The 14,638-nt window shown below is 44.4% G+C and overlaps 1 protein-coding gene across 3 annotated transcripts in view; it reads right to left on the bottom strand.

Annotated features, from left to right (window-relative positions):
* Positions 1 to 14,638, bottom strand: part of CALN1 (calneuron 1) — a 434,654-nt gene that overhangs the window by 113,131 nt on the left and 306,885 nt on the right. The window lies entirely within an intron of this gene.

The following is a 14,638-nucleotide window of genomic DNA, read 5'->3' as shown; positions in this document are numbered from 1 at the left end:
ACTAATTATGAATTAGACAATGACTTAATAAGTCCCACGCCGAGGATCTGTTATGTTTACAAACACTTGCTACCCTCCCTCTGATCTTTGAACCGTGTTCATGAAGAAACTGGGTGGCAATTTGGTACCTGCTGCTCAGCACCTCTGGAAAAGAGTGGGGAGAAAACACACTAATGGTGTCCCTTAGAGGTGACCATGCTGAAATCCAGCAAAGTGAACCAGACACACAAATGGTACAGTTCAGCCCTGAGACAAGGGAGAACTCAGTGAGTATGAATGCCAGTGGCACAGACCAGAAGTGCTCCAAGAGTTCAGAGAGGGTAGTAGAGTGATACCCTGGACAGGTTTCTAAAGGATGTATCCACAAAAGGGACTTCTGCTGAGGACAGACACAGGGTAAAGGCCACTCTGAGGACGGCTCCTGGCAGAAGCCTGAATGCCTTCTTTGTAAAATCCATCAGGCAGCTCAGATACCGAAAGCATTTCTGGAAATAGTCGTCTCCAGGGAAATGGTAGACTCTGGGTTCATTTTCTTTTAATTAGATGAATCACATAATAAGAAAAAAGTCCCTCCAGAGGAGGGAAATCAGGGTATCTTCATACATTTCTATTTTTGTCTGTTTCCAAAGACCTTAAGTAACAAAATCCAATTCACATAAAAATAGCGATGATGATAAAGGTAGCCTGAATTTATATATTATTTTACATCCTGAGGGCTCCAAGAACTTTTTATACAAACACATAATTTTCCACACGTGTCTTACTGAGACAAGCGCTGCAAGGCCTTTTTTTCCCTGAGATGGAAAATAGGTTTTGAGGCCGGGCGGGTGACACCCGACACACTCAAACCAGGCCTCCCGATTTTGAATTCCATGCGGTGTGTGATGGCATGGAAACTTCTGGTTTGCAGTCATCTGAAACCTGAGGGGAGTGGCTGCAGTGACAATTGATGATTCCCACTTACTGAGTGTCTATTATGCACTAGCTCTTTGCTGGGAGTTCATTATCTCAGTTCAGGTGATCACACCATGAACCAAGACAATTTTACTGAGAAATCAGAAGGGTGAAGCAACTTGTTTAAGTTACAATTTACAATACAGTTGCAGTACTTAAAATAAGAACTAGACCAGGAATTTAATCCCAAAGACTCTTTTACCACACAATTTCCCTGTGTCTGTTTTGGAATTTCTGAAAATATTATTGGACTTAAAATTTTTTTTAAATTGTACTGGAGCTATTTTTTTCCTAAAAATCTCCACATAAATTGTGCTACCTTAGAATACTATTCCCACAATGCAGCTATGATCAGAAAAATCTCCAGGTGTAAATAGCCCCTACCTATTCAAATTCACCTCTTTTGGTGACTTTTGGTATTACCAACCTCTTGCTGTTGAAATACTGCTTGTTCTAAAAACTGCTTGTTCAGGTTTGGGTGCAAATAACCCCTCTTCCAAGGAAACTTCCAGGCCACCCATGGGAGTCTTGCTTCCTTTCTATTTAAGACTGGCTTAGAAGGAAGACAGAAAGGGGTAGATGTGTGGATGAGTTTAAGACATCTAGTGCCAGGAATTCCCTGGTGGTCCAGTGGTTAGGACTCTGCACTTTCACTGTCAAGGGCGGGGGTTCAATTCCTGGTCGGGGAAATAAGATCCCGTGAGGCACGGCTGAAAAAAAAAAAAAAAAAGACATCTAGTCCCAAAGAAAGACACCTGATCTGATGAGAGGAAAGCCAGTGGCATCCTGAAAATAGAGATGAAAAAGCTTCCTAAGAGAGCTGCCTCTCAGAGAAGCTGTGGCTGTGCTTTCCTTTTCTCCTTTCCAGGGAGGAAGGCATGAGGGTACCAGACTTTGTTCAGGTGGTAACACGTCCGCCAGACTTGGAGACGATGTGGTGGTGGTGGAGCATGACGGGAAGGGGCACACTGAGCGAGCACCTAGGGGAGACGGTAGGCATTGGGGTGGCTCAGCGATGGGTCTGGGAGAGTTGTGAGTGTCTGCAGAGAAGGGGCTGTTCTGCAAGGACTCTGCTCTGGGTGGGGGAAAGCGTGCCTGGTAACCTCCTCTCCCGGCCAGGTAGCAAATGTTCCTCCGCGGGGCACATGGCAAATGAAAGGTGACCTGATGGGTCTTCAAAATGCTCAAGCTCTATGTCACTCGTATGATACAAAGGAGCCATGACTATCTGGGCAGGAGTAGCAAACACATGCTACTCTGGACTCCATTAGGATTTGTTTCCTCTGCTGCCAGTTTGTCATTATTACAGCGTGACCTGCACTGAAGGACCGGCCATTAATATGATGGACATTCAGAGGAAGCACACTGTTCCCCCACTGGCTGGGAAGGAAGTTCCTTAGGGATAATTGCTCACACTTGTTTTATCCTGCAGCTTAGACCTGGATGAGTGGCAAGGGGTCCCGGGTGTGATCTGCTCCATCATTTTACAGATGAGGAAACCGAGGTGGAACTGGGTGGCGCGTCTAGTCCAAGGTCACACACGGATATGTAGAAGGGTTGAGAATAGGATCTGGCCCCCACTAGTATACTTTCTGATATGCCAGACTCTTTCTTGCTCAAAGAATCTACTCCCTGTGTCCCTCACACCCTGATCCCACAGCCACCAGAGTCAGCCTTTGAAACCACGGATCCAATCAGGACACACCTCTGTTTAAAGTCACAATGGCTTCCCACCAGAGGAAGAATAAAATCCAAATTCCATGCAGTGGCCTGTACATTCCCTCCGGTCTGCCCTGCCCACCTCCCACCTCACTGTGCTCTAGCCAGACCGGGTGTCTTGCTGTTCCGGGCACAGTCGTTCCCACCTTCTGCACAGAATGCCATTCTCGCTGTTCTTCAGAAAGCTGGCTCCATCCTCACATTCCTTTCCCAGCTATTCCACCTCCTTGGAGAAGGCTGCCCCGACCAGCCAATCCCAAGTAGCCTCAGTCTCTATCACCCGGCTTTATTTTCACGATAGCACTTAGCAGTAAATGACCTTTCCTTCTCTATTAACTGTCTCTCCCTCTGTTTCATTCATTGCTGATGCCTGAAGCCCGCCTGGCACATAGTAGGCTCTTAATAGCTATGGGTTTGATGACTTTGTTAAAGGATGACTACCGTGGCCTCCCCTAGGACACAGCACACTTTTTTGGATGGCATCCTGGAATTCGATCAAAGAGCTCTAACGTCAGGTCGTTTCAGGAGAACACTTCAGGGAAGAGGTAAATAACAGAGACAAGCATCCCAGAGAACTCAAAGAGGATACTGGCTTGTTACAGTGTCTCAAAATATACTCTTTGGACTTGAAGGTATCCCATTCCGTACTAAGGCCACACAGATAATAACCCGAAACGCCAGCAGCTTTGGCTCTCTTGGCCAAGCTCGTTCAGCTTGGTTCACCCAGCACTGGAAATCAAAGCACTTGACTTTGAATCGCAGTCAAGTGACCTGAGCAATGGTGGATCTTCTTCCTTCTTGGGTTTTTTTTCTGTGCTCTAGTTTGTCAAACTGCTTCAGCCTTCTCCTCCCCATCCCGCCCCAGCAGGCATACTCAGCCATCAATCACTTGCCCGAACTAACAGATGCAGCTGCTGATTGCCAAGTGAGAACCAGGGCAGGACCACCCCAGAACGGATTCTGCTTTCTAGGGCATCTTGAAGGGAAACAATTGCTTGCTGAAGCATGAAAAATGAACAGCCTCTCCTTTCCAACTGCTTCCTTCTTGTGTCTCAATCAAGTCACTGATCTGTTGAGTCAGATACGCTGAGTGCAACTGCTAAACTGAAGAAATCGGAGACAACTTGTCAGCATTTCCTGAACCGTGAAATCCTCAAACTCATGCCCTCACATTCCTGGCTCCACCCCCGATGCCTCAACTTCCTCCCAGTGGCCTCCTACGTATAACTGAAATCATTTCTTCCTCTACAACATCTTTACTTGTCATCCCCTGCCCTCCATCTACATGAGACCCTCTCAGTCCTTACCTGGACTATTACATGCTGACTGATGCCCCAGGCTCTGGACTGGTCCTCCTTGCACGATCTGCTAGGGTTATTCTTTCTGAAACTAAGTTCTCAACATACTCTTGTCAGCTCAGCACAGTGGGGTCCCTGCATCCTTCTCACCTTCACATTCAAAGTCCGTCAGGACGACCTGTCCAGCTTCTATTCATCCCCCAGGTCCTCTCCATAAAGTCTGTTTTGATTCCTCTAGCGGTAGGAAGTGCTTCCCCCTCTAAACTCTCGTAAATGCCTCTGGCTTCTTTTGTGTCTCAGTCCCCCACACTTTCTACCTTGTCTTGCTGGTGCCCACGGATTATCTCCACCACTTTGTTCTTCTTTGCATTCTCCACACACCCGTGTGCCTTGCACTGTTTAAGTAGGTGCTATCAGTACACACATGGGTTAAGAGAATGGGTTTATTATTTAAAGGGGTTAAATGAGGCCAATAAAATGGCTGTATCATTGACAGGGGAAAGATGCAATTACCACTTTTTCTCCTTTACACATTCTCAAGGTTTTTCTGAAAGGTCTATTTCATTTTTAATATATATTCTTTTCATAATGCTTTTATCTTTCTAAGGTGTTTTCACATGTTATGACATTTCATCTGCATAACAGTTCTTCCAAGGTGTGTGTAGAAGTGTTTTGAATAATTGTAAACGAAGTTTCCGAAGACGTTAACTAGACACTGAGTGTTGTTTATGTGCCAGGCATTGTGCGGATCCAACGGCCAGCAGGGCCTGCAGGCTAATGACAGAGACTGACAAACACAGGAACAATTTCCGTATCACGTAGTCAGTGCTCTGGTGGCGGGGGCATATGTCTCTATAGGGGAACATAGGAGGGACCCCTCTCCCAGAGGAATACAGCTAGGGACAATCTTGAAAGAGAGGGAGAAGATAGGCTGGCAAAAGATGGGGTTGGGGTCGGCCGTGCAAAAAAGGGCACAATCCAGACCCAGAGCTAAGAGAGGACCTGGCTTTTTCGCACAACTGCAATGAACTCATGATTGCTAGAAAAGTGAAGGTGGGATGGGGATAGAGGGTGACTGCTGTTATTTTTAGGGCCGTTATTATTACTCTCAAATTTACAACGCGGAAACTAAGACTCAAAAAAAGGGTAGTAACTTATAGGAAGTGACTTACTGTCTATAAAGAGCTAATGCACACCCCAGATACCTTTGGGAAAGACCCTCATGAAATGCACAGCTCTAATCACAAACTCTGGGTGTGAACCAAGCTTATGCTCACGTACCCTTCCTATTATCCCTCGTTTTATACCAGAGAGTCCTTGAATCTTCTGATTTCTGGCACTTATTCTTCCCTAAGAGAGTTATCAAAGGACATCAGAAGAATTCTAAAAGACTGAGAGTGAAGTCTTTTATATATAAATTTGACTTTGGTCATTAAACATCTCTTTAAAATGCTTTCAGTGGGTAGTTAGGTTCCAATAAATGTGTGTAAATGAAGTTTCCTTAGTCTTTTTCAATGGCCCCAGAGAAAAAGAATATACAATAATATAAAATGGCCTGGTGCCCCATACTTTACAAATAATAATAATAATAAGGTAATTATAAAGATAGGTAACATTATTTGGTGCAGCGAGATATGGCTCTAAGTGCTGGGCAGTTAACCACACTACAACCCCAAGAGATGGGTTCTGTTAGCATCTTGTTTTACACTTGAAGAAACAGAGGCACAGAGGAGTAAAATGACTTGCCCGAGGTCATAGGTTACACAACCAGGACGTGTTGGCATCAGCATTCTGCACCTAGCCACTTTGCTAGATCTTTTGTGTAGAACAAATAATTGCATAGCTATTATTTTTTGATCTCATCAACTCTGAGAGTTGAGGCAGAGGAGGTCTAATAAATACCTCATTTGGGGCATAGTTTGGAAATTAAGGTTCTGAAACACTGTGGCTTACCCATGGCCACTCATCCCATTCCCTGACCTAGATGGCCCCCTCATCAGATAGCTGTCCTGTCTGTTGTAGGTGACGAGAGATGTGGGCTTCCTCTCCATTTGTAAGAAGAAGGAAAATCTTCCCACAAGGCAGATACCCCAAAGAAGGTGGAAGCAGGAACACCCTGGAATCTTCTTCATTATGATGATGGAATTAACGCCTTACATCTGGGTAGCAATTTTAATGATTTTTCAATGCAATTTTTTATTATGATGTCACCTTCTCATAATGTCCTTGGGAGGTGGCTATGAAAAATGGGCTTTTTCACCTGTTTGGTTAGCCGAGGAAACTGAGACATAGGTTTCATAACCTGCTGAATAAGCTTATCTTTCAGCGAGGTAAGAGAGACAATAAATTAACAAAAAGCTATCACATTTTATGAAAGAACATGAGACGTGCTGTGGAGAAAACTAAGGCAGGGCAAGGGGGATAAGGAAGGCCAGGGGAGGGGCAGGAGGGAAGGAGGTGCTACTTTGGACAGCGTGGTCAATAAAGACCTCTCAGCTTCTGAAGAGAACAAGGGCGCTTAGGTGTTTGAGGGAAGGGTTTTCCAACCAGAGGAAATGGCAAGGGCAAAGGCCCTGAGGCAGGCAAGTTACCTGCTTTGTGTGTTTGAGGAGTAGCAAGGAAGCTAGAGCGGCTGCAGCAGATGAGGGTGAGAAGAGAAGGAAAGGCAGCAGAGGCACCCCAAGGAGGATTTGGGCTTTTAAACAGACCTTAGAGGGAGCAAAAGAGTGACCTGGTCTGTCTCGCATCGTAACGTGATAACTTTGGCTATGCTGGTGAAGTGGGGCAGGCAGGGCCAGAAGTACAAAGATCAGTGAGGAAGTTGTTTGCACTAATCCAGGCAGGAGATGACGGTGATCTGAACCAGGAGGAGAGGCGAGAAGGGGCCAGATTCTGTATTTGTTTTGATAGGACGCGCTGACGGATGGGATGTGGGGTGTGATGACAGAGTGGCACTAACCAAGTGTGGATATCATAGGAGTCTGGAGTTCAGCCTTTAGCATAGACAGGTATCTAAACCCGTGGGCATGGGTGGGGTCTACAATGAGATGAGTCCAGGGGCAAGAAGACTCAGGGCCCTGCAGGGTTTAGCAGCCAGAGTTGAGGAGGACTCAGCAGAGGAGATGTGCCAACCTGGAAGCCAAGTGAAGGGGGTGTTGCAAGGAGGACAGAGATGGGTTTGATTAGCTTTTCGCTTTACACTTGAAGAAACAGAAGCACAGAGGAGTAAAACGATTCCCCCAAGGCCATAGGTATACAACCAGAACGTGTCGGCAGTAGCATTCTGCACCTCATCGCTTTGCTATATCGTGCTGGAGCTGCCGGAAGGCCAAAAATATACGGGTCAGAATTGACCTCTGGATGGAGGTCAGCCGTGACCTTGACTAGAGCTGTTAAGGGAGTGGGAGGAATGGGAATCTGGCCGATCAGAGTGGATTCAGGAGTCAACTCGAGGAGGGAATTGGTGGCAGTGAGTACAGGCTACTTTTCGGAGGGTTCTCCATGGGGAGAAGAGAAATGAGTTATAAGTCCGAGGAGGCGGGGGTGTGAACAGAGTTTTGTCCGTTGTTTTTTAGGATGAGGGTTGTCTTAGGATGTTTGTATCCTAATGGAATGAACAGTGGAGAGGGAGAAGCCGCTGAACATTATATATACGTTTGTTCTTTTCCTTAATCCTCAAAATGCTCAAGGAGGTAGCCGTGCTTCTTGCTTTATAAGTGAGGACTGTAAATTAGTGAATTCAGAGATGACATAGTAAATGGCACAGCTGGAGTTCAAACGCAGGTCTGCTAGGCTCCAACATGTTTTCCCACTGTTTCCCATTTTCCCCACTGTTCCGTGTGGGACATGGAACAGGCCACATCAGTTTCAGTTTCCTTTGATTCAAAAACCAACTAATCGGGCTTCCCTGGTGGCTCAGTGGTTAAGAATCCACCTGCCACTGCAGGGGACACAGGTTCGATCCCTGGTCCAGGAAGATCCCAAATGCCGCGGAGCAACTAAGCCTGTGTGCCACAACTACTGAGCCTGTGCTCTAGAGCCCGCAAGCCACAACTAGTGAGCCTGTGTGCCGCAACTACTGAGCCCGCGCGCTCTAGAGCCCTTGTTCTGCAACAAGAGAAGCCACTTCAATGAGAGGCCTGCGCACCGCAACGAAGAGTAGCCCCTGCTCGTCGCAACTAGAGAAAACCCGTGCGTGGCAACAAAGACCTAACGCAGCCAAAAATAAATAAAATAAAATAAATAAATTAATTTTTTTAAAAAAACACCAGCTAATCAATATCAAGTCAGTATATGGGATGGACCTAAGGGTTTGGGGGATCCAGGCTCAGTGGGCCTGTGATGCCCTGGAACCTGGGGGAGCCACGCAGGCAGGAGACAGATTCTAGCATGACCTGACTAGGATGTACTTAATGCCAAGTGGGTGGATGACCACCCCCGCGAGGAAGGTCAGAAATATAACATAGTTCAGGATGGCCTGGGGGCTTGAGACTGAAGTCAAGTGTGCAATCTGACAGCTGGGTGGTCCCTGGTGATCCCAGAGCCAGCGGTTTTGCTGAAACCCCCAACCTGGAAAGTGCAGACCGAGCAGTCTGCATCTCTGGCGTTTTAGTAGCAGAAAAGAACCCCTTTGGTGATGGCTGGGGAACTGGAGCATGTGTGTGCTGTAGGGGAAGAGTGGCGAGCAAGGCAAAGAGTGCAGACATGGGTGTCTGGAAATTTTATGATTCTGTGTTATTTCAATTCAAAGTCTTGATTGAACTTAGCAATGCAGACACAGTGAGCCAGGAGCATTTATATTTTATTTTTTGATAGTCGGGCCCTTCATCTCCCTTCACAGGAGCTTTATGAATTGGTGGAGAGTGGGGAAAGTTAAATGAGACACGGAGAGAGACTCTGAAATTAATCATCTTGTTTCTATCTCAGCAGAAGTCATGGTTTGGACGTCTGAGCAATCTAACAGCCACTCAGCTTAGACTGACAATCCTCTCCCATTTTCTGTTAAAGAATTCTGGTTTACTCTTTTGGGGAAGGTTGATAGGAGGTGGGTGGGGCGTGACTCTTTGATTCACGGTTAAACCTAATACTCTTCTTGACCGCAAGACATTTATCATTATTGATTCTGGAAAGATGAAAACATAAAGAAACCTGATATAAAGGCATGAAAAGTAAAACAAAAAGGTTTGAAAAATAAAACAAAGACAGTCTTTTGTTGTAGGAAACTCAGGAATGAAATAGCTCACCCTTCAAAAACTCAAACCCCCAAAGACACTGCTCCCAAAACCTGACATTCTCCCCCCGCCCCGCCCCCTCCCCGGGCAAAGCCCTCAGCCTACCATCACCCGTACTGATCACAGTCAACCTGGGATGCCTGGCTCAGCTTTACAAATCACAAGTGTCTGATTAAGTAACTTCAGTTCTCAGACACACGAAGGCAGTTTCCAGGAGGTGAGTTAGACAGAAATGAGCTGTTTGATACCCTGGGTTTTGTTGGTGCTGGTTTTTTGAACAAGGGGGAAAAAATGGAGTATTTTCATTTTAAGACTGGGAAACTTTTCTTTGAATCTAATATGGCAGATGTGATGTTTGGGAAGTTTGCTGAGGTTACGCTGAGTGCTGTTTGTATCACTGTCCCCTCGTACAGCCTGCAGAAGTCTGTCTTCTTTCACTGCTATAAAATGTTCCAGGGAATGAGTACAGTGTGTTTCTTCACTCTTTTTGACGCATACCTGGCTTGTCTCCAGGTTACAGCTGGGCTAGCACTGCTCTGAATACTGGCATTAATGGGTCTTGGAGCTCTGTGTGTTCTTGGTAAGGTGCCCAATGAGAAATATTCTCAAGTACAGGTATGCACAGCACATGGAGTCAGTGCCAAAGCGTTTTCCAAAAACTGTGTTCCCCCACTTGTAGGAAACGAGAGTTTTGCCTGCTCTGTGTCCTTGCCAACATTTGGTATTGCCACCGTTTTCATTTTAACCATGCAGAAAAGTGTGTAACGGTATCTCATTATGATTCACTTGATTCATCAATATTTTAATTCAACTTTATTGAGGTATAGTTTACATATAACAAAAGTGACTGATCTTAACATTCAGTGAGTTTTGAGGAATGTGTATACCCATGTGACCACCACCATATCAAAATACACACACACACACACACACACACACACACACACACAGTTCTAGTTTGTTTTTTTTTCTTGGTGTTATGTACAATTCTATAGAACTGATAGAATCATTCTAATTTTAAGATAGGATAGATTCATATAACCATCACCACATTCAGTTCCCTCATCCCCCAAAATAGTTTTGTGTATCCCTTTGAGGTCAAATCTTCTTTTACCCCCAAACCTTGAGAACTCTTCTTTTCAGTCCCTATAATCCTATCTTCTCCAGAGTGTCATATAAATGGAATCATACAGTGTATCTCTTTTGGATACAGGCTTCTTTCACTCAGCATAATCCTTTGAGATCCATTCAAGTTCTCGTGTATCAATAATTCATTCATTGTTTTATTGTGGAGTTGTACTCCACAGTATGGAAGTACCACACTTTATCTGTTTACCAGTTGATAGATATGAGGTCATTTCCAGTTTTCAGCAATTATAAAAAGAGCTGCTATAAACATTTATGTACAAGTCACACCTATGTGCGCATAGGTTTTTAATTCAACTAGGACAAATACTTAGTGGAATTGTTGGGTCATCTGATAACTGTATGTTCAACTTTGTAAGAAATTGTCAAACTATTTTCTAGAGTAGATATACCATTTTGCATACCCATCAGCAATGTACAAGAGTTCCAGTTGCTCTGTATCCTCACCAACACTTAGTATTATTAGGTTTTTTATTGTTAGTTTAGTTTAGTTTAGTCAGTCTAATAGGTGTATCTCCTGTGGTTTTACATTTGTATTTCCCTAAAGACTAATGATGTTAAATATCTTTGCCATCCAAATACTTTCTTTGGTGAAGTGTCTGTTCATATCTTTTGCCCATTTTTGCATTGGGCTGTTTGCTTACTTGTTGTTGACTTACGAGAATTCTTCATATATTCCGAATACAAGTCTTTTGGGTGTGTGATACAGATATTTTCTCTTACTCTGTGGTTTGTCCTTTCATTCTTTTAACAGAGCAAGTCTTTTACTTTTGATGAGGTCCAATTGATCTTTTTTTTTCTTTCCTTTATGGGTTGTCCTTTTATTGTCATATCTAAGAACTCTTTGCCTATCCCAAGGTCATGAAAGGTCTCTGCCTAACACCAAGGCCACAAGTTCTGACCCACCCCCTGTAGTTCCAACATCGGTTCAGTTGACAAAGTCTCTGTAGTGCTATTTAGATCTGTCCTGTGTATGTGCCATCTGCCAGCCAGTCTGGAATCCAGGTGATGGTCTACACTATGAATCAGTTCTCAAAGACTATGGTTCAGGGTCAGATCCACGACTGTGTAACTCCGGGGTGAGTTCAGAAGTTCATACAAGTTCATCAAGTTACTTTTCCAAGGTCCCTCCTCTGTGTGTGCTCAGGGTCCCCCTTCCTGCCCTTCTGGCTAAAAGGTGGAAATTTAGCTTCCACACTCTGCTCTACACTTTCCACAACTGGTTCTGGGAGTCATTGGCCAGCAGAGGATAGTGGGGGTAAGGACAGTCCACTGAGAGGACATTAGTGGGCTGGGAGTTGGGCTTCTTGTACTGCTCTCATCCTGGCCCATCTGAATTGAGCTTACTGTTGGTTTGATCTGCTCTTCTCTCAGGAGGACCTCGGCTCTTGGCTTCCTCTAATTCCCTTCCTCATTGTAGAGACACAACAACTCAATGATGCCCTTGAGGATAGTTTTCCCATTTGTCAGGGGCCTCATTGGTTGGCCCAGAGACATCTGGAATATCCAGCTCTGGGGAGAAGGGAAGACCCTTTTGCTTCTTCTCAGAGGGACCTTACTTTCCCATCCATCATAGGAAAGTTCTCTGAATTACATGATAACAACAGAGCCTGGATTCTCCAGTCCTATGTCTGTGGTACCCAAGAAAGGACAGAACACACTGGACAACTTGCTCACACTTTAGAACTGATCACAATGGTAGTAGTTGCATTATGTAGTTCCTTCCATTAGGCATTGTGTTGGCTTGTCTGTAAGAACCCACAGTAGGGCAGCTCCTTTCTCACCATGGCACCTGACCTATCACTGCCCACCTTGACAGGCTGTATCTCCCACCCAACCTCACAACAAAATTGCCCACAATGTTTTCCTTGTTGAGAGATCAGACCCTCAGGTCACTTTCCTGCACATTGCCTGACTTCTCAGATTGGCTTCCCCATGATGGGTGACCTGGAGTGTCCAGCCCACAGATGCCTCTACTTTGGGGTATTTGTTAGTCCTAACAGCTGAGCATAGACTGTTTGATCTACAGCAAGCCACTCTACTGGAAGCTGTGGCATTATCAGACGTTAGGACAAAGAGTGACCTCAATGGTTTGCCCCCGTCCTTTTTAATCATCTCTAGTTGCATCCTCAGAATGTCCACCAAAATGACTAAGGATCTTTTCCTAGAACATGGAGAACTGAGGAATACAAATATTTCCAATGAGAAGAGACTTGGAGTTTAGGACATCTCTATATATACCAGGTTTTTTACTTTTTACCTTTCCAACTTTGTGGGGAGGGGATAGTTATGTGCAGTGAATACTTGCAGCAAAGGTAAGAGATGACTGCTCCTCCACCCCTATCGCTATCAGCACAGAGGACCATGGTCAAACTCCATGGCTCGTAAGACCAGCATCTATTTCCACTCCTTATTTATTTCCACTCCCTGGCAAACTGAATGTGATGTGTCTTCACAGTTATGCCCCTCTACTTTACCAACAGGGTGCAAACACCTACATCACTATCTGGTCATGATATTAAGATCATTTATTTTAATCAAATTTTACATAATCGGCAAAGTTACTATCATTATCTCTGTATTGGATGTGGGTCCAATGAGCCCATACCTAGAACATTTAAGGTGCACAAAGATCACTTCCCATTAATTCATTCACAATGTCAGGCACTGTGCTGGATGCTGGGTATACAATGGCAAAGAAGACAGGCAGAGAATCAGAAATGGAGCCTACATTCCCTGGGGACCTCTCCTCTAAAGACAGATATTTAAATCTTGATAGAAATTTGCCTTCCAAATATATTTATAGATAGCACATAGCTGTGCTCAATGATAGCATATGAGATTTATCTGAGGAAAATGTTACCTATATTTCTACCTTAGGAGTCAGCCTCATGGACCAGTAATTCCCGGTCTCTTTTCTGCCATACAACGATTAGTAGATTATGTTCACATTTGTACCACATTCCCATGGGTACTGTTAAATGAAATTCTCAAAACTTCTTTCTCTCCTTGTTTAAAAAAAAAAGGAATATGAAAATGTATGATGGAAATTCTCCATCTGCCATCCCCCCAATCCATTTTCTGCACCTCCCTGTCCTAGGCCCTGGGAAGCTAATCCCTATGGGTTGCATCTCCTACACAACCTTGCTATTTGGCTTCTCATTGGGTTAGGCCAATGGTAGACAATGGCAGGAAATCTGAGGGAGAGGTTGGGGTATTTCTCTTCTATTCACTTCCTAGTAAGACTGTGCTACTCTGGCAGTGGCTATGTCCCTTGGTGATCCCAGTTCCCACTGGGTGGCCCTCCTCCAGTAACCCTTTCCCTTCAGCCCTTGGTGGGATGTGAACATCTTCCAGCTACATTAATCTCATAATACCTTGTTTCTTCCATTTACCTCCCTACGCTATGTAAACAGTCTCTTCATTAATGCCTCCTCATTTGTATCTGGGTGTATTTTGTTTCCTCACGAAATTCTGATATAAGATGCAAATGATTGAGAGGGAAATTATTATAGGAATAGCCTGAATCCACTCACATATGCACAAAAAACCAATACAGTAGGAGCAAATTACTTGTAACAAACCTCACTACCAATACTGGCTCCATGTTGGGGAATGACTGACCAAGACCCGGTTGTATGTGGTCCCTGTGTGCTTGCTCCCAACGTTTGGATGGACATTCTGCCCTATATAAAGAGTGATTATTTCCCCTCACTTTAACCCTTTACATTGGTGAGATCGGGGACTCAAAAGAGTGAGATTGACTAGGAAGATTTTAAATCCCACTAGAAACTTTTCATTATCCAATGACCTTTTAAAATTCCATCTTGGCTGCCTTGAGGAAAAGACTTTTCTTCTACATCTTATCTACAAATGGCTGAAAATTTAAAACCAGTTTTATCTATATTATGTCACAGCAATTGTGGGTCTCTTCCTTCCAATGCCTGATCTGTCAGGGATTGCCAGTGGTAGGAGGAAAAAGAAAAAAAAAGACAAACCCTGATGAGGTTAACAAAGTGACAAGGAAAAGTGAAATCAGAAGCCATCAGCAGAGATCTCATCAGTTCAACACTTACTCAAATGTCTAGTAACCTTTAAAGATTCCGGTACAATAAATTCTTCCATGAGGATCTAAGTTTGGCTTTCAAATACTACAATGAGGACAGATCTAGACATAGGTATCCAAGATTTGAACCTGGTATTGAAGTTTTAGAGTATCTTATACCAGGGAAACCTGGAAAGTTTACTCTTCCCAGTGTCACCAATTGAGGTCGCCTGCCCCAAACAGTA

The sequence above is a fragment of the Lagenorhynchus albirostris genome, chromosome 15 (assembly GCF_949774975.1).
Source record: "Lagenorhynchus albirostris chromosome 15, mLagAlb1.1, whole genome shotgun sequence".
Classification (NCBI taxonomy): domain Eukaryota; kingdom Metazoa; phylum Chordata; class Mammalia; order Artiodactyla; family Delphinidae; genus Lagenorhynchus; species Lagenorhynchus albirostris.
The sequence above is the reverse complement of the archived record's forward strand: the minus strand, read 5'-3'. Positions and strand labels throughout refer to the sequence as shown.